The sequence below is a fragment of the Polistes fuscatus genome, unplaced genomic scaffold (assembly GCF_010416935.1).
Source record: "Polistes fuscatus isolate 324 unplaced genomic scaffold, CU_Pfus_HIC Scaffold10, whole genome shotgun sequence".
NCBI classification, from domain to species: Eukaryota; Metazoa; Arthropoda; class Insecta; order Hymenoptera; family Vespidae; genus Polistes; species Polistes fuscatus.
In genome coordinates this window covers 1,226,263-1,249,780 of record NW_025112998.1, presented here as the reverse complement: position 1 = coordinate 1,249,780, position 23,518 = coordinate 1,226,263, and the positions used below count along the sequence as shown (strand labels likewise).

The 23,518-nt window shown below is 36.7% G+C and overlaps 1 protein-coding gene across 1 annotated transcript in view; it reads right to left on the bottom strand.

Annotated features, from left to right (window-relative positions):
- LOC122526141 (discoidin domain-containing receptor 2) overlaps nucleotides 1-23,518 on the bottom strand; it is a 147,765-nt gene that overhangs the window by 86,322 nt on the left and 37,925 nt on the right. Inside the window, exon 3 of the mRNA XM_043649350.1 lies at nucleotides 22,108-22,177. The gene's annotated coding sequence lies outside the window, so the exon portion shown is untranslated. The remainder of the gene's footprint in view (nucleotides 1-22,107; nucleotides 22,178-23,518) is intronic.

Here is a 23,518-nt window from a genome sequence, read left to right as displayed (position 1 = left end):
GGTACCTTTCTCTTTTTCTTCTATTTTCTCTCTCTCTCTCTCTTTCTCGTTCTTTCTTTGTCTCTTTTTCTTTTTCTTTTTCTCCTTGTTTGTTTGTATCGTTCTTCTTTTCCCTCGTTTCCCGTTGGCGTGCCGCATTGTTTGCTCCTAGTTCTGAATTCTCTATCGAGAAAACGTGGTCGATGGAAGACAGAGAGATATACGGGGACAAAGGTTTAGGTATATGAATTGAAGAAGTATGCCTTTTAAAAGGGTTAATCTACTGTACCGACTTGGATTATTACGGTCGATGTTTTGGCTCAAACGAAGCATACATTTTGAGAATTCATTCGACTCTTATATAGAATTTAGTCTTTCATATTGGATTTTCTTTTTAAAATCCATTAAAAATACCTCGAAAAAGTTTAAACGAATTTTTAGTAAAAATGACAATCGAATGATAAGTTTACAAAGAAGAAAAAAAAATACGCATATAAATATATATTAATTACAATTATTAAATATAAAAAATATATTTGAAATGATATGCATGATAGGTAAGTAAAAATTTGGAATATTGATTTAGTTTCTTTTCTTTTCTTTTCTTCTTTTACGGTTCTGTCGTTTGCCATATCCCAAAGGGCTTGTGAAACCGTTGTCGTTGGTAAAACGAGTGAGTGGATTTAACCAGAATGGATATCATCGGCACGTCTGCAATGTGGGAGGAGGGGGATGAGACAGGACACCACGGGCAGTCGTTTGATGCGTCGGAAATTGGAAAACATTGCTTATCGTTCAGATCTATCGTAGTCGATTTTACGAGCTCGGAACGTTTCGCTTGAAGCCAGTGTGTCAGCCAACACAGGATACGTATTATGAGGACAACATTGATGGGTATGATCGAAACGGAATCGATGAGAACGACGAAAACGACTGTTGTCCCCCTACTGATTTGTAACAAATACAATGCAATACACAATTCGCAAATTGTAACGTGCAATTGAAGTCTCGAGGAAATGGAATTCAGAAAAGCCACGTATCATCTGATATCTGTTCTCTGTTAAACCCGAACGAATTGTCAAAGCTTTAACCACACGTTTATTATTCCATTTAATTTCATTCCAAATTATTTCACATCAAATTGATATTTTAACTAAGAATATCAATATTTAATATATATATATATATATTATATAATAGTCGAATGTTGGAAGAGTTAACATCGATCAAATCAATTCATTGCTAGTCCGTCTGTCATTTATTATTAAATCCTTCTATTTTACTTCCCCCCCACCTCCCCCGCTTTTTCTCGCTGGAAATATAACTTTTTGCTCTAGTCATAGCCACATTGGAAACGACCTGCAAAATTTACAATAACGTAGCACCTCGGAATGGTTCCATTTATCACTACTGCAGCTAACGTATTTTCAGATTTCCAGCTTTCGACGTAGCTAGTACCCCAAACCAACACCTATGGATATTCGATCGTTATACCAAGATAAGATGGAAAACTTTTGACAAAGCTTTTGTTTTACCATAGAATGGTCAATTTCAAATCATTCTCGACAAATACGATCAAGAGATTTTTCTTAAACAAACAAGCGGAAGACGTTGTTAAATAAAACGTACTTCTTAAAACATGGAAAGTAAAAAACAGACTGAGCGAGTGCGAGAGAGAGAGAAAGAAAGCTGCTCGAACGATCGAATTGAAAAAGGTCTGAGTAAAGTCAACAGGGATTGGATGAGTGCAAAAGATAGTAAGGAAGGATAGAAAAAAAATAAAGGAAGAATCTGCTTGAGCGTACTTTGAGCGGAAAGCAATCTCATTCGAAACAGGGTTGGAACCGTCATTGCGCGAGCCGAAAGTCGTTACGCTGCGAGACACTGTGAGACACGGAACGTCTGATTTCGGAAGAAGAAGGCGACTACTACTTAGCCGACGAGTTTCAAAAGGAGAGAGAGAGAGAGAGAGAGAGGAGAAAAAGAAGAAGCTCTTCTTGTCCTTTGAGATTACGTGCGTTTCACTTTAGCCTTTTATTTTTTTCTTTCTTTCTTTCTTTCATTCTGTTTCTCTCTCTCTCTGTGTTTGCAACTTTACTTCGAGATTCCGTGTTTCAAGAAAAGCGAGTACTACTACCGAGTAGCCTGTTAGAAAGAGCCGGATTAAAACGTGTACCAATCTTTTCGGTCTTTCACATTTTCCTACTTTATATGAAAGGACATTCAAAGAATATCGTTAAGTTTAAATTAGAAAATGAAGAACAAACGCATGGTGATATTGTGTTATATAATATTATTATAAAGAATTGAAGTTGAAATAAATAGGATTGTTTTAATTAAAATGCTGTTATAATCACGTACGTATATATTTATATAAAATAATTAGTTAAAATAATGACTCTTGAAGGTTTGGTATGTATAATTTGTTCCTTATGTCATATAATAATAAAGGATTTATCTATCTCTTTAAAGAGTACACATTCATTTAAGAAATCTTCGAATATTAGCTAGCATCAGTTTGAATAAAGAGTATAATCTATATAGTTAAGCTCAATAACGAGGAGCGAAGTAGAGTATGAAAATTAGTAACGTTGGAAGAAAACGTATCTTTGATACGTTTAACGTGGGAATCCCCGACCAAGTATCGGTGGTATGGTGGTGAGGAATATGGTCGAACGATTTAAATTTGAGGTACTGTTCGTTAATTATCGCCGTTAGAACGACGAGTCAAATAACCTAGCACTCTCCGCCCTAACAGCACGATAATGAGCTTCGTCGGTCTCTGTTCTCGATTATTAATGTATACTACTTCAAGCCCTAACCCCATGAGTATGCCCATTCTACCGAAATCCCATCCCCCCATCGCGGCTGTTTTCGTTATTGCCGCAGTTTGCAGTAGTTTGTTAATGTCAGCTCTAAACGGCCACTGGTGCTTCTATTATATCGTAAAGTACAACGCCTGGTACGCACATACAAACACCATCATTAGAGTATACGTTAGCCTCTTTGTGCTTTTCTCTCTCTCTCTTCATCTTTATCTATCTGTCTCATTTTCTTTAACACGATTCATCCCATCTAAGAAGAAAAAAAGAAATGACTAAACAAGTCGGATATTATTATAGTAAATTTGATTAATCTTTGTACATATAATTTTGATCAAATTGTATTATTCGTTTGAACGTACATTAGATACAGGTGAATAGAATTAATTCTTAATCATTTATTCGCATTTAAAAAATTATTATTACAACCCGTATTATTTTATTTATAAATTATTTCTAACGATAGTTAATTCGTGTTTTGTTTATTTTTTCAAAGAACGTAAGATAACAGGTACTCTACGTATAAACCGACAGATGAAATTTTACTCATACTATCTGGTTTCTTATTAGAAAAGTTGATCCTTTGATCCTCATTTGCATCCTTCTAGAAAACCATACCACCACCATCATGACGATGCACCAAGAAAGTTTACTCTTCCTTTTTGGAATTCAACGATACGAGAAATGGAAGGAAAGCCGGTGGTAAATGAAGGAAAGAGGTAAGTTGAAAGAGAGTTTAGAAAGAGGGAGAAACGAGAAACGAGAAAGAGTAAAAGACAAATGAGCGGGCATTACTCGAAAAGCTTTCCCCCCCCTTTCAACCCCTCGACAAGTCCAAGGTAGGCAAGTACACACATATATATCTGTGTGGAAAACACAACCCAACAACACAACGCGGCCGTCCTTCAATGCGCTTACGAATAATAGCTTGCAAGCTCTCCAATGCGTAAACGAAATTCCCCCCGTTTCCCCCTTCTTTTTCTCCGTCCCTATTTATTTCACTTTCTCATTGAAGAGAGGAGAAAAAAAAATTTTAAAACAAAAACGAAAAAAAGAAAAAAAGAAAACGAAAAATAAATACAAATGAAACGAGCGGGCGAGCGGCATGAGGGGGGGAGGGATAGGATGGAAAAAAGAAAAAAAGAAAAAAAAGAAGAATATGGAAAGGAAAACGGGCACGTGCAAAATTATATGGGCGTTGCTTTTAAATCAATGTTCTCGCGCATTATACCTGGAAGGTAAGTTGGCTCGCGTGATACCTGCAGGCTAAAAGTTGCAACGAGTGGTCCCGATACCTTTAGAGGAGTAAAAGAGAAAGACCTAAAGGATGAGAAAGTAAGAGAGAGAGAGAGAGAGAGAGAGAGAGAGAGAGAGAGAGAGAGAGAGAGAGAGTTGGCAGGGTATTTTTCGTCGTCTATAAGGGCGTCGTCCTGTAGTAAGAGGGAAAATAGCGAACGTAGTTTCGTGTCTAATGATCGGGATAGGGTGCGACGTCGGTCGTATTTAGGAAATTTTATGAAAAGTACAGGATCGCGTGACCACGTTCGCGTCGTCGCCATAGTCCTTCTCTAACTGACATGAAAGAGAGAGAGAGAGAAAGAAAGAGAGCGAAACGGCACCTACTACCTTTCTCTCTCTCTCACTCTCACTCTTATCCCTTTTAGGATCCCTTATCTTCGATCGAGAGACCACTTAACCCGCTGGAAGTCGATCGAGCCACGTGAAAAATAGTTTTACGGCTTGCCCTAACCTCGATCTAACTTTTTATGATTTTATTTCTTTTCTTATTTTTTTTTTCTTTTTCTTTTTTTTTTAAATAATCTAACGATACATTCCCCTTAACTTCGATCACTTCCATAAACATTTTCTATTCCGAGTCTCGTGTATCATAGACATAAGAGATCGTTAGTATTGACAGTGTTTTATTTTAAGGATATTACCTATCCTATTTCAGCAGTATCGTTACAGTTTATAGGAGGAAGGCCCTTTTTTTCATACCTTAACGTAAGCTTAGATCAAGCGTTATAATCGTACGGTTCATCGATTCTCAAAAATTGTTCTCTTCGCATAAAATCGATCTATCCTTGCTAGCATTGTAACAACCACCACCTCTTCCTCCTCCTACTTCTCCTCCCATTACTTAACCCCCTCTTCGGCTACCCCTATGTAGTACACGTTGCTCTAACACGTTGCTTTAACACGTCCCTCTTTTTTTTCCACCTCGGCGCCGAGTGAAATTCAATTTTCATGTCGCACGCACTCTACTGGCAACCTAACTCTACTGTCTTTTATACATGTGCGTGCACGTCAGAGAGAATGAGAGAGAAAAAGGGAGAGACAAAAAGGGAATGGGGTTTAGGGGGTAGAGGATAGGGGGTTGGGGGTAGGGGGTGAGAGAGTGTATGACGCACGACAATGCGAATATGGCTGGCTAAGCGTACACACATGGTAAAGTCGCGATAAGCGGGTTTCCTCGTTGTACAAGAGACTGCGTGCCTGTTAACTTTTCTCTCTATCAATGTATTTGTGCGTAACCATCTACCTGCGTGCGTACGTGCACGCGTGCGTGCGTGCTTTGAACATAGGGACGTGTCTCCCTTGGTTAGATGGTTAGACAGGTAAGTAGATGATAGGTCGAGGGGGGAGAAGGAGGGGGATAGGGAAAAGGGACGTGCATCATGACTTTGCTCTTCTTTCATACTTTCCCTTTATGCCTTGTCACAATGTGTCAGGTAACGTACAGTAAAGTCAGTCGATTCATGCTACCTCCAATAAATTGCTATCCTTACCAAAACTTATAAAGTGACTACGAATGAACGTTGTAATATTACATATGACACGTAGGAATAAAACATTGTCTAGAGGAAATGTTGAAGAACGAAAGGAAAGAGAAAATGAACGATTTAATCTATAAATTTGAACGATCTATTTTCTTCTAAATTTTAACGTAACAATTTGATTACTAAAAATGACGAATGATAAAATTCGTAATTGGGTTGATAGGATTATAAGAATTATAAGATTATAAAAATTATAGGTTGAGGAAAAACGATTAAAGTAACGATCATAATTTTAAACCGAAAATCTTACAAGATGTTTCTGACACCTTCGGTAAAAATAGCGTATAAAGATAATAATTATGGTTAGACTACCTTAACACGCATTCTATCCTTATATCCAATGCTGCATGTATCCGTATCCATATCCGTATCCATATATGTATGTATTACTATCCAGAACTACACACACTCGCGTACATATACATATCCGTATTTATGTATGTATATGTCACTATTAAACACTACACACACTTGCGTACAAATGCATATCACTTGCATATGAAGAAAACGCATCATACACGTATACGCGACGCGAAATAAATTGTTGTTAGATCTTTCGACGTTGGAAGAAGACTGACTAATAAAACTGCGCAGTAAACTCGAAAAACACCGAAAGTACACGAAGATCGAAGTGTTTGCGTATTCGACAAAGAGTATATAACGAAAGTAATAACATTTGAAATAATCCTTGAAGACAACGGATAACGAGTTGGAAAGAGAAGGAGAGAGAGAGAGAGAGAGGTATATATAAATAAAACATTCAACGTTTTTTTGATTAGTTTAACCGTTCCTCTCTCTCTTCCCTCTTATCTCGTTATCTTTTCAAACTGCTGACAAAGGTATTACAAATTTGTCCACTTTATTTATCTTCACATAAATACAATGTTTTTTATATTCTCTTTTTTAATTAAACCGTTGGATGTATTTCGTGTTATATACGATACTCCCATACAAGTATATTGGTTAATTGTCCTCTAAGAAAAATCGGTTAAAATTCTTGTATTAAATTATATATCTTACAAAATCGCACCTCATAACAAAAACCTAATAAAATACTTTAATAATAATCATCAAAAATATCCTTCTCTCCTCCCGTACAATATTATATTAATTAAATAATTACAATTAATAACACACACCGTATAATATACTATCGTATCGAATAATGGTAATAAAAATGAAAAAAAAAAGGAAAAACAAGAACGAAAGAAAATCTAACAACCCGAATGTACGTTTAGATGTTACGAATTTTCTAGTAAATGACAGTGCACACTCGTACTGTGCACGCACGCACGCATGCACGCATGCATGCAAGCACGCATATACACAAACGCATAGTAGTCGTGTGTCCAGTTTGCGTGTTGAGGGCGTAGGGCGATTCACCGCAAGTAATTAGGTGATGTGTTTATCGCACATCGGTTACCCGCCGGCGCGCCGTGACGGGCTAACTAGTGATAATCGATTATCACCCTCGAATCGAATTCTTCACAGTTCGTCGACACGACGAACGTCGACGGACGACGACGATGGTTGCTTGCTTGCTTTCCCTGAACCAACGTATTTCTATGTATACGAAGTGCATTCATCCGTGATCTACGCACATATATATATTTATATAAACACATACACGTATACATACATCCGTACATGAAACTTACACGCATACATGAAAAACGTTCATGCGATCTACGGAGCAAGCTCATTCTCTCTCTTCGATCGTGAACGAGCACCCCCTCCCCTCCTCCTGATATAACGTGCATTCTCTTTCATGGTTTAATGGTATTGGCTATCGATTCGTTCGTTCGTTCGTTCGTTCGTTCGGTGGGAAGACGTTCGAAACGAACGAACGCGCACGCGCACCAACAAAATACCATTTTACGAAAGTGCAACCGATGTTCTTTACTTTCCTGTTACCGTTTTCAGCTCGATCGGCAAATTTCTTCTTAGAAATAGAAAAGGAAAGGAGAGAAGGAAGAAAAAAAAAACGTAGTAGGAAAGATAGCTTTATCGAAATTACTTAGGTTTTCCCTAAAACTCAGCAACCACCCCACGATTGGCTGATATCTTCGATCCGAAAAATTTCGATAATATCTAAAATGCATAAAATGTTGAGTTGATTAGTTCTCATGAAACCTTTGGTTAACATGTTTTCATTGTAATTGTTACAGAAGTTTAAATTAGGATTGTTTTAAAAAATATCATAATAGGAATAAGAACATTGATCTTATGATCATTGATAATTGAGTAACGCTAATTTCCTCTCGTTATATTCATCGTCATTGGTTTTTATTCCCTTTTCTGTTAAAAGTAGTTTAACTAATTCTGGTACGGTAATCGATATTTTAAAAGTTCTCTTGGATTTGGGTCGGACTCATTTGCAAGTGGAAAAGTAGTACCGCCGAGCAGTGGACCAACATTTTTCTTAGTTACGATCGTTTTAAGGCTCCTTAAAATAAAACAACAAAAAAATAAAAACAAATGAACGAACAAACAAACGAACAAACAAACGAACGAACGAACGAACGAAAAAGAAAAAAGACAAATATAAAATGGAAATGTTCTGTTTAGGAATGCGTCATTACTACGTGAAATAGTTTCTTTTGGCGAGAAAATAGTGGAAAAACTCGTACAGAAAATGACCTTAAATAAATTTACATTTGCGAAAGAATCGTTACCCAGATGGTAATCTTCGTTCAACCAAATTGGCTAATTTGAAGATCAAATGTGGATGTTCGCGATGAAATTGTTTTCATTTTCGTCGAATTTACATACACTCACACACACACATACACACGTGAATACTTACGAATATAAACTCTAATATCGTTGATAATAATAAAAGAAAGATACCTATAAATAAGTTAAACTTTTAACTGTGGTAATATTTATTTTCCTGCATATTCAATCGTAACGATTAATTTTGAAAAAGGAAAAACGAGGATCAGTATTTTTTAAATACCATTCTGAATAATTTATATGAATAAATGAATGTTGAAGGAATAGTAAGCCGCTGATAAAGGTGAACGAGCATTCTTTTCTTCTCAGTTACGATCGTTTGTACGATTGAAATAAAGAAGGAAAGAAAAAAGAAAGAAAGATAGATAGAGGAAGAGAAACTGGAAACGTTCGAGGAACATTTCTTAGTGAGACTTCATTTTGAAAATTACAGTAAGTACATTCGAATTCGCAGGAAAGAGAAAAGGTATGTATGAGAGAGAGAGAGAGAGAGAGAGAACGAGAGAAATAAAATGAGTGAGAATGAGAAAGAGAATAGTATGGAGGGTTGGAGAACGAAGTGAAATCATATAATGAGTTTCAAAGTTAAATTAGGTATATAACGGTAATTGCTTTTCAGTAATTAAGAGTGAAACGTATATGACGAAGAAACCGAGTAAAATTCTTCTAACGATCGAGTATCGATGCTTGAACGTTAAGTGGATCAATTGCAAGTTTAATAACGAGTGCATCTTCAAGCCTTGTACACGGACGAATTAAATTAGAAACGTGTTTGCGTTGGATAAACAAAAGATCACTTCGCTTAATCGTCGTCTCTTTTCTGTTCCCCCATTCCCTTACCCCCCCCCCCTAGCGTTTATTCTTTATTATTCATTCGAAAAAAATGTCATAAAATTTTTCAAAGGTGGTCAACAAAGCAATAAACTTTTTAATGCGAATAAATGTAATAGAATTTAAATTTCGATACGATATACACAGACAATGAATTTTATTTAACTATCAACAATAAGATCCGATTGATATTTTTTTTTTGTTTCGTTACATTCGAAAGGATCCTATAGGTTCAATTAATTTTACCGTGTTCTAATTGAATTCGAATAGTATTTTTTTTTTCCAATGTTAATTTTTTCAATCGATCGGTAGTTATTATACCGAGCGTACCGGGTACATTTCGCGTGAACGATCGTTCGATTTGGTTGCTTGTAGAATCGATATTGTTTTTATGCGAATCCTACGATCCACGGGGTATTAAATGGAACAAGGACAATAAAACTAGAGCGATCTACGTGCTATCAAATTTTTATGTCTCTCGCGAAAGTAAAGTGCAGAATTTTCATCCAACATCGAGAATCTTGATGGTACGAGTTGTTTCACGACTATCATTGTAAATATATAGATATATACATATATTTTCTTTTTCTTTTTATCTATTCGTACGTAACGTATTCGTGTTTATATAAAACTTAATGTCAATGAAAAAGAATATTGCATTTTATCGATTTCTGGTTTCTGATTCGAGAGTTAAATGAATCGTGAAATTTCAAATATTTATATTTGATGTATTTAATAAAAAGGAAACTAAAAAATACTGTAATCACGATTATGCACTTTCAAACATTACTCATTAAAAAGTTGCTATTTTATTTAGTCTCCTGTTGATGATTACATCTATAATGACTTATCAAAGAAAAATAGTTGACTGTGAAGTTTAAAAGCATGAAAGATTCTCTGAGGCGACTACAGAAGGTGTGTGCGTTTTGCGTTTTAAACATTTACGTAAACACGATGTAAATGCTTTTGGAAATACAGGGTGAGGGGGAGGAGGAGGAAGGAACGTCCGAGAATATCAAGTTCGTATAAGGATTATTAAAAGTTTTTGTTAAAATTATTTAACTTCATTTTAAACGTTCTACTTATTAATACAACTTTTTCTTTATTAGTTTGTGAGAAAAAAAAACGAAACGGTAAATAAGCAAACTAATTTATTCGTGATTTTAAAAATTATGGCTCGAAAAAATGGCCCAAGAATTGAAGTTTCCCGAATTTCCTCGTTTTTCGGACATTTATTTTAACCATTAAGCCATCCAATTGGATCGGGTTGTGATCGGGGTCGGATCAAGTTGCAATCTCGAAACTTTATCGTTGCATAAACATATTCGGTAACTGATATTCTGAGACCCGATTTGCGATCCAGGATCTGATTCTCGACACGCGATCCAAAACTCGATTTAGACCGCATTGTTTCTGTATTTAAGCCAGTAGATTGTAAATAAGATTCAACAGTGCAATCAGCATGTCAGAATTTGGATGTAAAATAATTTGGAATTGTTTGAAATGTTAATGTGCACAAATCCATATAAAAATTTCTCGATAATTTTGGATTACTCGCGAACCCTTAATGTGTACCATTTCATCCCTAACTACAAATCCGGAAATTCTGTTTACTGTTGGATATAATTTAGATGATTTTTCTTTCCGTATAATTATGAATTCATTTTACATTTAAAATATCGATCATTGTTCAGGTATTTTTGAGATATATTTATGGTAACTGAATTGTATGCATTAACGCTCGAGATATTATAATGTTGTATTGTATAAACTATATTTTGTGAAAGAGTATATACAATAACGCATGATATAAATCGTAACCGTCGTATGATATTAAAGACGCAACGGGCAATAAAGCTTGCTCGAAACGTCGAAACGCATAAAGGAGAGTTAGCAAGCTGTGCCAGACCAACTGCCGGGCGGCCGATATTACCTTTGTTGGGGCACTCCTAAATCATGTAACCGCGTAAAACACAAAATCACGATATGTTGGACGAATGCATTTCAACATCTTGCAATTATTGCATCTTTATATCTTTTTCCTTTTTTTTTTTTTACAAGAGAAACTAAATAAATATCAGAATAGGATGGTAACAATTGACGGGACGTTTGATAATCGACTCAAAAGAAAAGAGTAGGATAGTTGGAAAATATTGACTCCTCGAGAGAAGTTAAATGTTTAATCTCAATTCGGAACGCGTTTTTTTTCCAACGAGTCTAATTCACGTTTCGTTTGATCATAGAACTAACTTTTGTCCTCGTTTCATATTAAAATATTACGAAAGAGGATCACGGAAAGAAAATAGGTATATTATTCGAGAGAAACGAAGTTAGGGTTAGGGTAAGGAATGATAGAAAGGATCGAGAAGATAGTAAAAATGGAAGAAAACGAGGCGGAATCTAGCACTGGAATGCTCGCTCGTGCGAACGCGATGGAACTCTCATTCTTGACTAACGCCAAGGTAGAAACGACGGCTCGCTTTTCCCAACGGCACGGTGCCACGCTTTCTCTCGTTTGTTCCATCTTTGAGGAAGCTGAATTCAGGCTGCTTCTGCTGCTAGAACTAGCCTAACTCGATTTACGCGAGGCAGAACGCAAACTCATATCGGTAAATCCGAGTTACCTGTCTTTCTCTAGTGCCACGTCGCGTCGTACCACCTCAATTAGGCGATTCGTGTCTGCCAACCAGACGCAACCATCCAACTTCCCATCTATTCTCCGAGGCCAGGACATCAGTCTGACTAACAAAGAAGTAATCATGACTTTTCACAAATTTTCCTTTCGTTTCACGTTCAACTTCTTTCACGTATTATGAAAATCAACACATACATACACATACACACACAATACACAGAGTATTAAGTTCGTACGTTGCGATTTAAAACATTTCTGTTTTCCCTTTCAAATGTATCCTCCTCACTTGGTTCTCAATTATTTAATAATACAAGATAAATCTAACAAAAATTAAGAATAAATGAGTTTGAGAGTAGTATCTCTATTAGATTCTAATTAGAATATTATCGAACGTTTGATAAATCAATAACATAGCATATTTCAATTGGAAAACGAACGTTTCGTCTGTTTAGAACTACGTTAATTTAGTAGTTAAAGTTTACGAGAGTTTTCTTTTTTTGTTTTTTCCTTCCCCTCAAGTATAAAATCCTCTTTATTCGATGATCCAAGGAGGGAAAAAGTTTGGAGAAAGAAGGAAAGGATGGCGAAAGTTTAGTAAGACGGTCGCGAAGATTATTTCGTTGGTGAATCGAACGAACGAACGAACGAACGAACTTGAAAAGTTCTTCATCGAGATGAGCCGTAACGATGGAACATTGCTAGACGGCAAATGGATTTCACGAGGGAAGCAATTACGTTCTGAGACCGCGACACTCCTGATGAATCGAGCTTTTTTAATCACGAGATGCGAGAGCGGAATAAATTGAATCGCGGGGTATGTTCATCTCTTCTTCTCGCGCCCCCAACCCCAACCCCAACCCCAGTCCCAGTCCCAGCCCCAAGCCCCAGCCCCATCCCCGGCCTCAGGTTACGCTTCCCCCACTATTTTCTCTGTTGAAACGTTGAGCCGAATAGCGGTAGGATAGAGAAGGTGTTTCGTTCTCAGCGGAAACGCAGTCGCATTCCAGAACAGTGATTTTAACAGCGCCGTTTCTCGAAACATTAGGATTACTCGCACGAACCCGTCGCAGTTTAACGGCTTTCACGTTCAAAAGTAATTAGGTTAATTCTACTAAAAGCTCGCGTGGCTGAAGCTGCAGAAATTATCTGCCGTTTTAACCATCGGCCGTTTTGGAAAAAAATAAGATTGACTCTTCCGTTTTGTTTTGTTTTTTTATTTTCGATTAAACTTGTTCTTGGCTACCTCTACCATTCTCCGTTAAACTAGGGAAAACAAATTTGCTTTTCCATTTTCTTTGATGTTGTTTCGTTCTACCCAGCCGAACAATAGAAAATCAATAAAACGTTATTCTTAAGGCAAATATTGTCTAGGAGTTTGACGATCCAACGAATGCACATTCAAACCGTTCTTTCTAAAACTAACCGAAGTTGTGCTGTTTTCGTCACGAGAAACTGTTCACGCTCGAAAATGGGGGGAAGGAGGCGGTGGTGGGGTCGGAGTCGGAGTCGGGGTCGGGGTCGGGGTCGGGGAATACTTTTTCCTTAGGTATTACGACAAGTTTTCAATTTTCAAGTTTAGAAAGTACCTACCTACGTGGAAAGTGGTAGAAAGAACGAAGTGGGAAGTGGGATGGGTGTCGGTTGGTTATCATACTAGGTTTGCCGCGTGTTAACCGCGATACCAGAAGGGGACACGGAACACACCGTCACGCCAATCCAAAGGAAAAGTTATACGCGACGAGGCCTCTACTTTCCCCCGTAATTAGTTTCGCCGTTAAAATACTTCGAAAAAAAAAAAAAGAACTTTAACATAAGCGAGATAAGCTTCTAACAGGACTATTCTCCTATCGAAAATAACCTTTTACACCTCTGTTACGAGTCAACCGCGAAACGTTCGGGGCGTTCCGTTGCGTTGCGTTTCGTTTCGTTTCGTTTGCTTGAAAGTACTTTGATGAATCTTGCTCGCTTCTAACTGAACACGAGTTTAACTCCAACCTCTGCACTCTAAAAGGGAAGGGGTACAAAGTGTGGGTTATTTGCTAACGTTGACCGTAATCGCAAGGATAATTGTATGGTATCGTTGCGGCTACCCTTTTGAAATAGGCGGGGTACCTTTCAAACTCGCATGTTTTTTTTCGTAGGATGTTTGAAAAATTATTTCTCAGAATGTTACATCGATTACATATTACTTCAACGATATTACTAGTTCGATATGAATCATTAATTGATTTGCTTCTAATGAATTTTTGATCACTCATTTCTATGCATTTGTAAAATAAATGTGAACGACGAGCTAGCAAAGGGAAAATAAATTTGTCAAAAGGTATTTGATGACAAAATCACATTTTTGACGATAGATCCAAATTCCGATCGACGATTTAATAATAAACGAATACGATAAATTTTGCCGAATGTTGCGAAAAGTGAAGCTCTTCGTTAATTCGCAGGCAGTTGTTTACGGACGTTAAGAATTCAGTGCGACAGTAAAAGCGAGACATAACGGCCGGGTGGTAATTCTTTCAGGACGGAGAAAAGCGAACGGGTCTATACCATTCGTGTGGATTCGCTAGAAGCAAATAACGTAAGGAATGCACCAACAGTAGTTGCAACCAACGTTCTCTCGCATCCAACGTAATCGTGTTACGAGTCGCGGTAACGACGAACATCATTCTTCTTAACGTACCACTGTACGGAGACAACCAAACGAGCACGCTTCGGTGATTTTTATACGAGATACGATGTAGCTTGGAAAACCTAAAAGAGAGAGAGAGAGAGAGAGAGAAAAAGACAAAATGAAGCTCTCTGCAAGCGTTACGTGGCTATTATACTGGCAGAGAAAAACATTAGAAATGCATTTATATAATCTTTCTTTATCCGTCACTTCCTAGTCTATTTTACATATCAAATTTAACATACCTATGATGAATCAAAAAAGTATTCTTATTCTCATTGTCAATTTAAAATGATCAATATTCTTCTTAATATTGGTTCATTGAATATTAAACGTTCGATTGTTTCAATTAAATTTCATTTGAAATTCAACATTTCATACTTCATGACTTAATGATACAATATTTTTTCAATTACTATACGCAGAAGCATATTAGAGGTTTATTAAACTTTTAAATTGATATAAATTTGATTGAGAAACGTTCCATTGTATGAGTGTAATCATACGAGCCACGCGATTCGGTGATTTTTAAAGGAGATACGATGTAATTTGGTCAAATTTAAAAAGAAGAAAAAAAGATAGATAGAGAGAGAGAGAGATAGAGAAAGAAGGAAAGCGACAAAATGAAAAACGTTTAGCAAACATTATACGATTCTATTATACTTGCTCTTAAGAAAAACATTAATAACGTATTTATATAATATTTCTTCATTCGTCATTTCTCGGTTTATTTTACTTATCAAATTTAACATACCGCGTTACACACGTATCTTTCAAATCAAAGCATAATAGTGAAATATTTTAACGAAGCGTATGATTTTTCTACGATATGTTGTTAAGATCGTTTCTTTTGGTTATCATAAAACGATATAAACGAAAAATATTCGGAATTAATTAAAATTCCGAGAAATAGAGAGAAAAGAAATGAAAGATAGAAAAAATAGTGGTATAAAGGTTTCGTTTCTTTTGATACTAGCAAGATAGAATTTAACCGAAACTTTATAAAGTAGATATATTCATTCGACTCATAGTTGAAATGAAAAAAAAAGATAAAAATAACTCTTTATGAAAACTTATCAAGGAAAGACTTAGTCTGCTAGTTGTTGGTGCTTAGAAGTTAGGAGAGTAATAGTAGTAGTACTATCTACATTGCTGGTTTCACGAAGAAGATCGTAAGGCAAAGAAAAGGTAAAAAAAGGAAAAAAAAAGAAAAAAAGAAAAAGAAGAGAGTTGCGAATAGAGTTGCGGGCGGGTTGGTGTTTACTCGGTGAGAACTTTTGGAGCAGCCTGCTGCTTCGTTACGGAGCCGCAACTCCACTTACAAGTAATTAGACTAACAAGCCTCGAGCCCTGAGCGAATCTTGTCTGATGATTCGGTAACCTGTCTGTTGTTAATCGTATAGCAACGAATGTTTAAAACCTTAACGCTAGCTTTTCTTTTTGTCTCTTAGTTTGAAAGAACGGTACGAAGTTTTTCATATTTTCTACCCCCGAAAATAAATTCGAGCACTTTTAACGAGAATTGCATAAAATTTTTAAAGAAACGATACGAATAGTACGCTATAACTATAATCAAATACTTTAACGTAAAATTAATGAGAAAAGATAGAATAATCTTTGAAAGCTCGTTGAAGAGGAAACTGTATGCTAACAATCATTATGAAGGATCCCCACACGTGGATAGATAGTAGTATCCACAATGTATCCTTGAATTTTGTAGACACGTATTCAAGATCAACATCACTTGGAATTCGTGTAAAATCAAGTATGATAAAGAAAGAAATAGATGTAGCTATACTAATTGAAGCTAAGTTAGCTTGGAACGTTTACGTATCGTACGTTTCGTCGTAGACGAGATATCTTGCTCGGTTCTATACAATGTGGCAAAACGCGGCACGTTATAACAACGTGCCGCGGGCGATTTGTAAAATTTATCTCACCACAACGAGGCAAGTACCGGCCTCGGTGAGATAGTGGGCTTCCTGCAAGAGAATCTGGGCTAACCTATCCGAGAGGGTGATTGTTTCGTGGCGAAAGCTCATGTTGCCAAAAGCATCCCGCCCTCCCCTCCTCCCACTGTGTAATGTTTGACCGACGCTATTAACGAGACTCCCAACCCGTTTTGTAGCTATCAAGGCACGACATATTTTCTGGATTTAAGGCTTTAACGGATCTACGAAAGCTAGAACTACCGAACAACCAAGCCCCCCCCCAGCTGCCGAATCGTAATCGAAACGGCTTATCACTCTCCACAGTTTTTTCTATTCCAGATTATTGCTTTTATTTTTTCGCTTTTCGTTTGTTGATTCCTTTTTTTATTTTATTTTTCAGTATGGGATTTCATCTTTTTCTCTCTTCTCCGTATTGTGTTTTTTTTCCTTTTTTTTTTCCTGAATCCATAACGAATCGACGTTCACATCGATATATTGATTAACTTGTTCCAATTTTACGACTAGAATTGGAAAATATGTTTTTGTTCAAATGATAACGGTCCTGTCTTGTATGGTTAAGTGCCAAGTGACGATCAGCAGGTGGTAGGCACGTTTAATTCAAGCATTCCCAATACAGAAGGGATTTGAATCAGCGCTCAACCAAAATTGATTGCTTATCCAAGTGAAGTGATTTAGTCTAGCAGTCGGGAACGTTGTAGATATTCAAATATGCATGTGCTTGTTGTTATTAAAGCGATCCAAACTAGTAAACATGTGACTATAGTCAATTTTTTCATTAATATCCATATCATCTGTAATATTATTTTAAATATGTACAAATATTAAGATGATAAAATTTAATTTTCAGATTACAATTTAGTAAGATAATCATTGTAGATAATTTAATGATGATAATTCCAAAGGACGATTGTCCTTTGTGGTCAATCAGAAAGATCGTTTAAACAAAGTTAGGATTGTTCCCCTGGGGCGAATATCATTCTAAAAGGATCGTCACGATCGTGGTAAACGAGCCTCTCTATAATAGGCTCAAGCAAATATCATACTAACAGTTGTACCACGGTGAAAGCTGCGTTGCAATTTTGGGTTATGTTGAAACTTAATCCTGCCATCGGCGATTTGGAATCCTCCTTGACTTCTTCGATCCGAATGAATTCATATCCCTCTCGTCGATCGGCTGCGGTTTTGGATTGTGCCCTGAATACGAAACTATCAAGGTTGCTAAGGTTTGCTCCGATTTGATCACGATTCTCCCCGTTAGTCAATAACCCAACATGTCACATAGCAAAATGAAACACGTATTCGTACATTTTCAATTCAAAAGTAGAACCGTAACAAATTTAATCCCGTTTTCGTAATTACTACATTTCGATTTCCCGTAAAACTTTGACAATCGACCTAATTTCTATCATGACAATTTAATAATTCAAGATAATACACGAAAACGACTGGTACGAGCTTATTTTTAACTACGCGAAAAAAGTATAAACGATTCTTTTCGTAAAACGGGGGGGAAGGGGGGGAGTTTGGAAAATTGGTTGTTGAGTTGAAAGCTAGTGGTCGACTCGAAGATGCTGAAATAGCTTTTAATATGTGAATTTTAAGCCGCTTAAAACTGACAGCTCATAATCATGAAAACGAAGGGGTAGTGGTAAAGCTTTGAAACAATAGTTCTTGCATCTCATATTCTCATGCCGGTATTTTCGTTATATTATACAATACTGTGTATATATATATATATATATAGTGTGTGTATGTGTGTGTGTATAACGTCTTCTTCTCTATTTCTCCAAGATGGTGGAAAGGTGTGGTAAAAAGAGATTTAACACGGAATAAGACGATTACGAGTTAGCTTAGCACCTTCAACACTTAAATCCTTACGGGACGATCCTTCCATCTTTGCCTCCTGCTATATCCTTTCTTAACACGTCAAACTTTACAACGATACCCACACACCTGCAAATCTCGAGTCTGTAGATACATCAATCATTTATGATCTAGATAAAATATGTAGGTATAATCTGAAGACGTAATCATGCTGAGCATACGAAAACGAACGGAGAGTGAGAGAGAGAGGAAGAGAGAGAGAGAGTTAGTAACGTTAACGAGACTGAACGTAAGTGAAAATTTCATAAATAATTTAATATCATCTACTTTTTGATTATTCTTGAAATTATTTTTCTTAATAGATCGTTCAACAAGACGTTGAGAGAGTATTCTCTGCTCAAAAAAAAAGAAGAAAAAAAAAAGAAAAATTAAATATAATTAATTTAACGACCTGGATCTCTTAGTTCAGCGAGAAAAAAATCCATTTAGTTTCTTAGCAAAAATAAATACAAAAATTGTATTGCAAAAGCAACTTGAGGTTTGATTTAATAAACGAAATTTTTCGGTCAACGAATTATTATCCGCGATATAAATAAATTACATTAATATTGTGTTTTATTTTTCTCAAGTTAAGTACAAATTTTTAATGTAAAAAGTTGGAGTTATTGAAACGTAATATTTTCTTTGTGCAACGTTCATTTGAACTCATTATATTCATCCACTCCTTGACTTCTCTCTCTCTCTTTCATCGTTTCCACTTGGTCGGTCATCTCCAAAGATTCCCTCAGGGTGATTCCTCATGTCCGAGAGGGTTCGCAAGATATTATTGGTTGACCGGACCACATCAAGTCGAAGAGAGATCATCCATTCATCCGTCAGATCGGATAAGTTCAACAGGCCCGATCAGGAAAGTCGGTCAAGTATTCCCAGGATATCTATATTTGCGGTCACCACAGAAAACCGTCATCAAAGCTAACGACCAAACGAATTCCATTAGGATTTCCTACCTCGAATATGTCATATTTTTATTCCGGTAACTATTTTTACATTTTTTTCATCGCGAATAATAGAACACGATGAGCTATTACAAAATATATATTTACTCTTCTAGATTTTGGGAACCAATTAAAATTTACTTTATTGATAGAATAATTCTAGTGGTCCGATTGAAAGTTTAATAATAAAAAATCGATCGTTCTTTTTTTCTACCTCTTCTTACCCCCCTCCCTCTCTCTCCAACTTCGTATTATTTTTTCTATTTCTATTTGGAAAAATAAATCAAATCGATACGATTGTTTACTCGTACAAATTGATATTAAATTCTAATTAGTTTAGACGAATTACTAAGATATGAACATCATTCGAAGGTAACAAGAGGCAATACAGAATCTAATGGAAGATGAAGGAAAGGCTAATGCACTGTAATCGTACTGCAGCTGACGAACACTTGCCGGACTTGACCCCTGTCAGCATCATGAATGATTCAGTAAGCGGACTCTGGCTGACGGGTCATTATTGTTGTAACGGGAAGGTATGAATTTTCTATGAGAGGTTACAGGGTTACCAACGACGAGATTTGATATTTCGTTATACTATTCAACTATCTTGAAATAATTATATCCACCGAGTTCTGTTCTAATTCATTTCAAAACAATTTTCAAACTTATTTTGTCCTTTCGTCAACTTTTTAGATACCATTTTTTTTATTAAATTACACGTACCCCAATGTATCGTGTGTGCACATAGTAAAAAAATTTAAGATGAAAAAAAATAAATAACATCATAAAGTTCGTAGAACGGATTAGAAAATATTTCTATTCTCACCTTGGATAAACGGTAAAGATATTGGTAACTATGTTCCGTAAAGAGTTCTTAAATAAATTGCTAAAGCAAAAATAAGTACCTAATCCTATACAATCGATAAGAATGATCGTAAACGATCTTTAAATCTCTCTTTCTTTCTCTCTCGCTCAATTTTACCGAACTCGTTATTGTGAATCACGAGGTATCGTGCAAACCAACGATGTTTCAGCTTCGTTTGATTTTATTGGGATCTTCCTACGATGTTTTCTATATCTTTGTAGAGGAAGAAAGAACGTTAAGGGGGTTACTTTGGTTCACGTTATCGTTATGATTCGAGGGAAGAAAAAAAAGAAAAAGGAAAAGAAAAAAAAGAAAGATGAAAGAGAAATAAAGAAAAAGAAAGATCCAGTATTTCGATCATTTCAAGAGGAACAAAATTTTAGCCCATGGGGAATCTTTGCGGGACGTTATTCCCATCCAAAGAAGAAGAAGAAGAAGAAGAAGAAGAAAAAGAAAAAACGAAGTAGAAGGAAGAGGGGGATGGGGGGGAAGCCCTCGTCATTCTCGTTTCGAACAAAAATTTCTATTATAAGTCTCTCAAGGTGAGTTGATTGGATCGATTATCCGAATACAACCCCGTTTTATTTTTCAAGAATAGGACATTGCCTTACGGACATGGGGGGGCTCAATTGGGAAAAAATGCGAGTAGCTTGAAAAGATTTATAGTTCCAAAAAAAAAAAAAAGAAAAAGAGGTATCTAAAAATAGAAAATACCTTAAGAGTATTACGGTTAAAGGATGTCATAACCGTATATTATATTTACATGTACATAATTTATACAAAAAAATACGGTATACACACACACACACACATAGATGGATCAGTATAATAGATGAGATTTCGTTCGGATACGGGGCGCTTATGCGAACGGCCAATGGCACCAATTTTAACGCGAGACTCTCTCTCTCTCTCTCTCTCTCTCTCTCTCATGAAATTTCCAATGTACAGGACGGATGAAACTTTATGAAATTCATGAGAGGACCTTGTTCCTGCGTTCGTGAGAGTTGCTACGTGCGCGCGCGCGCGCGAGACCATGTTATCTCGCTCTCACCCCCGTTACCCCGTTCCCTCTTCCCCCTTCACCCATACTCCTCCCCCCTCTTCACGTCCAAAGAAGCGGGCCGACGGACGCGTATATTTTCACGGGAAAATGGACGCGACACCGGAAACTTTTCCACGGATTTTTCTATAAACGACGGATGGACGGATGGATTTTTCCTTTTCGCCCCTATAGATCCTCCCCTTCCCCTGCTACCCTACCCCCTCCCCGATTTATAGATTTTTATGCTAAGCTATTCTATCGTCCACTATTCGGCCGTCCATCTCTACCATCACATAGAACCGTCGAGAGTGACGAGGGTGGTTGATTTTTTTTTTTAATCCCAAAGCCCGAGAGAAATACCGTAGAAGGAAGGAAGGAAGAAAGGAAGGAAGGAAGGAAAGGGAAAGAGAGAGAGAGGGGGGGAGAAAATAAATTTTTTTTTTCCGTGGAATACGAAGCACGGATGGAAAGAAAGTGATGCGTGGAAAAAGGGTAGCGTTGAATTGGTTTGCCAAGAAATACGAAGGCAAGAAAAATATATAACATGTGTGTGTGTGTGTATGTGAGAGAGAGAGAGAAAGATGGTAGGATCAAAATAAGGATGTTTCTAAAGCAAACAACGAATTCAATGATACACGCTCAGGGGGTGGGAACTGACTCGTAGTATAATCGAGAGATTTGTATGTTGAATACAAGGAAACAAATTTTCCGGAAAGGGAAGGGAATAGAAACAAAACAAAAAAAGAAAGGGACTGTCTTATAAATGATAGAATTTTGTTCGAAAGAAATTGCGATAAAATATAAAACAAAGAAGAAATAATAATAATAATAATAATAATAATAATAATAATAATGGAAGATAATTTAACGAACTAACAGAGGATAAACGATTAACATAGATTCTTTACTTACAGCCAACAGCCAACGCGTTTCAACCTTATCCAATTTTATAGCGACATTATCCTTAACGAATGCTTTCGACCTGAAAGCAAACGATCGTTTAATTAGATTTGTAGATTTAACAATCGTAAAGTTGTAATATGGTATTCTATTGTTACTCTTATGGCTTTCCAATTAGTCCTATGAAATTAGAAGTTCAACATAATTTTCTCTTTTGCAACGATCCTATGAAAACTTAAAGATAATATATAACGTTGCCTCCATTAAAACCAAAGAAATATTGAAAATAAAAAGAAAAAAAAAATAGAGAGAGAAATTGAAAAGAAAGATATAACATATAAAAGAAAAGAAAAAGTATGGGAGAAAAATATTGAGAGACGAACGTGTACGGCTTATGTTCGTTGACTACGAAAAAATTATCGGAAACATTTGCGTGATCACGAATCCATATGAATTATGTGTACATCTTGACACAGATCGATCAACCAATAACGCTTATTTATCGTTTTTTATGGCTAAGCAGATGACTCTCCGAGTATGGGGGGGGGGGTTCCGCATATATTATTCTATGCAAACGGCAATAAAACACAACCCACGCTCGTCTGTCTGACATGGTCTTTTTTCTCCTTTCCTTCTCTCTCTCTCTCTCTCTCTCTCTCTATCTTTCACTCTCCTTACCCTATTTCTTTTTTGTCTACGTAAGTATACGCTTTTTCCGCGGTTATATATCCCAGCATGGAAATTTGTCCGCGTCTTTCGGTGAGAAAACAAGAATAGAAAGTGGTTGCATGGTGAGTGAGTGAATAAGTGGGGAAGCGGTGTGTGGGGCAGGGGTGGGGGAGGGAGGGGGGAATGGTTAGGGGTAGTTCGGTCTAAAGCTGGGAACTGGAACTTTGGCAATTGGAGTGGGAATAAAGAAAGAGAAAGAGAGGTATATACGCTTCAGCATAAAGGCATATCTATCCGAGCGTAAGACAAAAGCTACTGGAAGTCCGTGGAAATTGCCTTTTGTTGCAAATTCGATGCCCCCCACCATCACCTAAACCAGAACCACCACCACCACCATCATCACCACGACTACCACTAACATAACTACCACCATTGCGACATTAGCATACCCAAAATGCGGCTTCTAACAACTGCGATGGTTGATGTTGTATTCATCCTCCCTACGTACCTTTCAACCCTATTCCCTTCGTTTCGTCCTTAGAAAATTACCCGGTTATTTGTCATAACCGTTTGTCATTTCGTCTTTAAGTTTGGAACAACTACCACCCGGGGTGAACGTGAAAAGCTTTCGTCGTCTCTTTTATGTTCGGTTATTTTTGTATGGAACTTAAACAAATAGAAGAGAATGGAAAAAAATGAAAGAGGGAGGGAGAGAGAGAGAGAGAGAGAGACTAGAAAGAGAGAGTGTGGATAT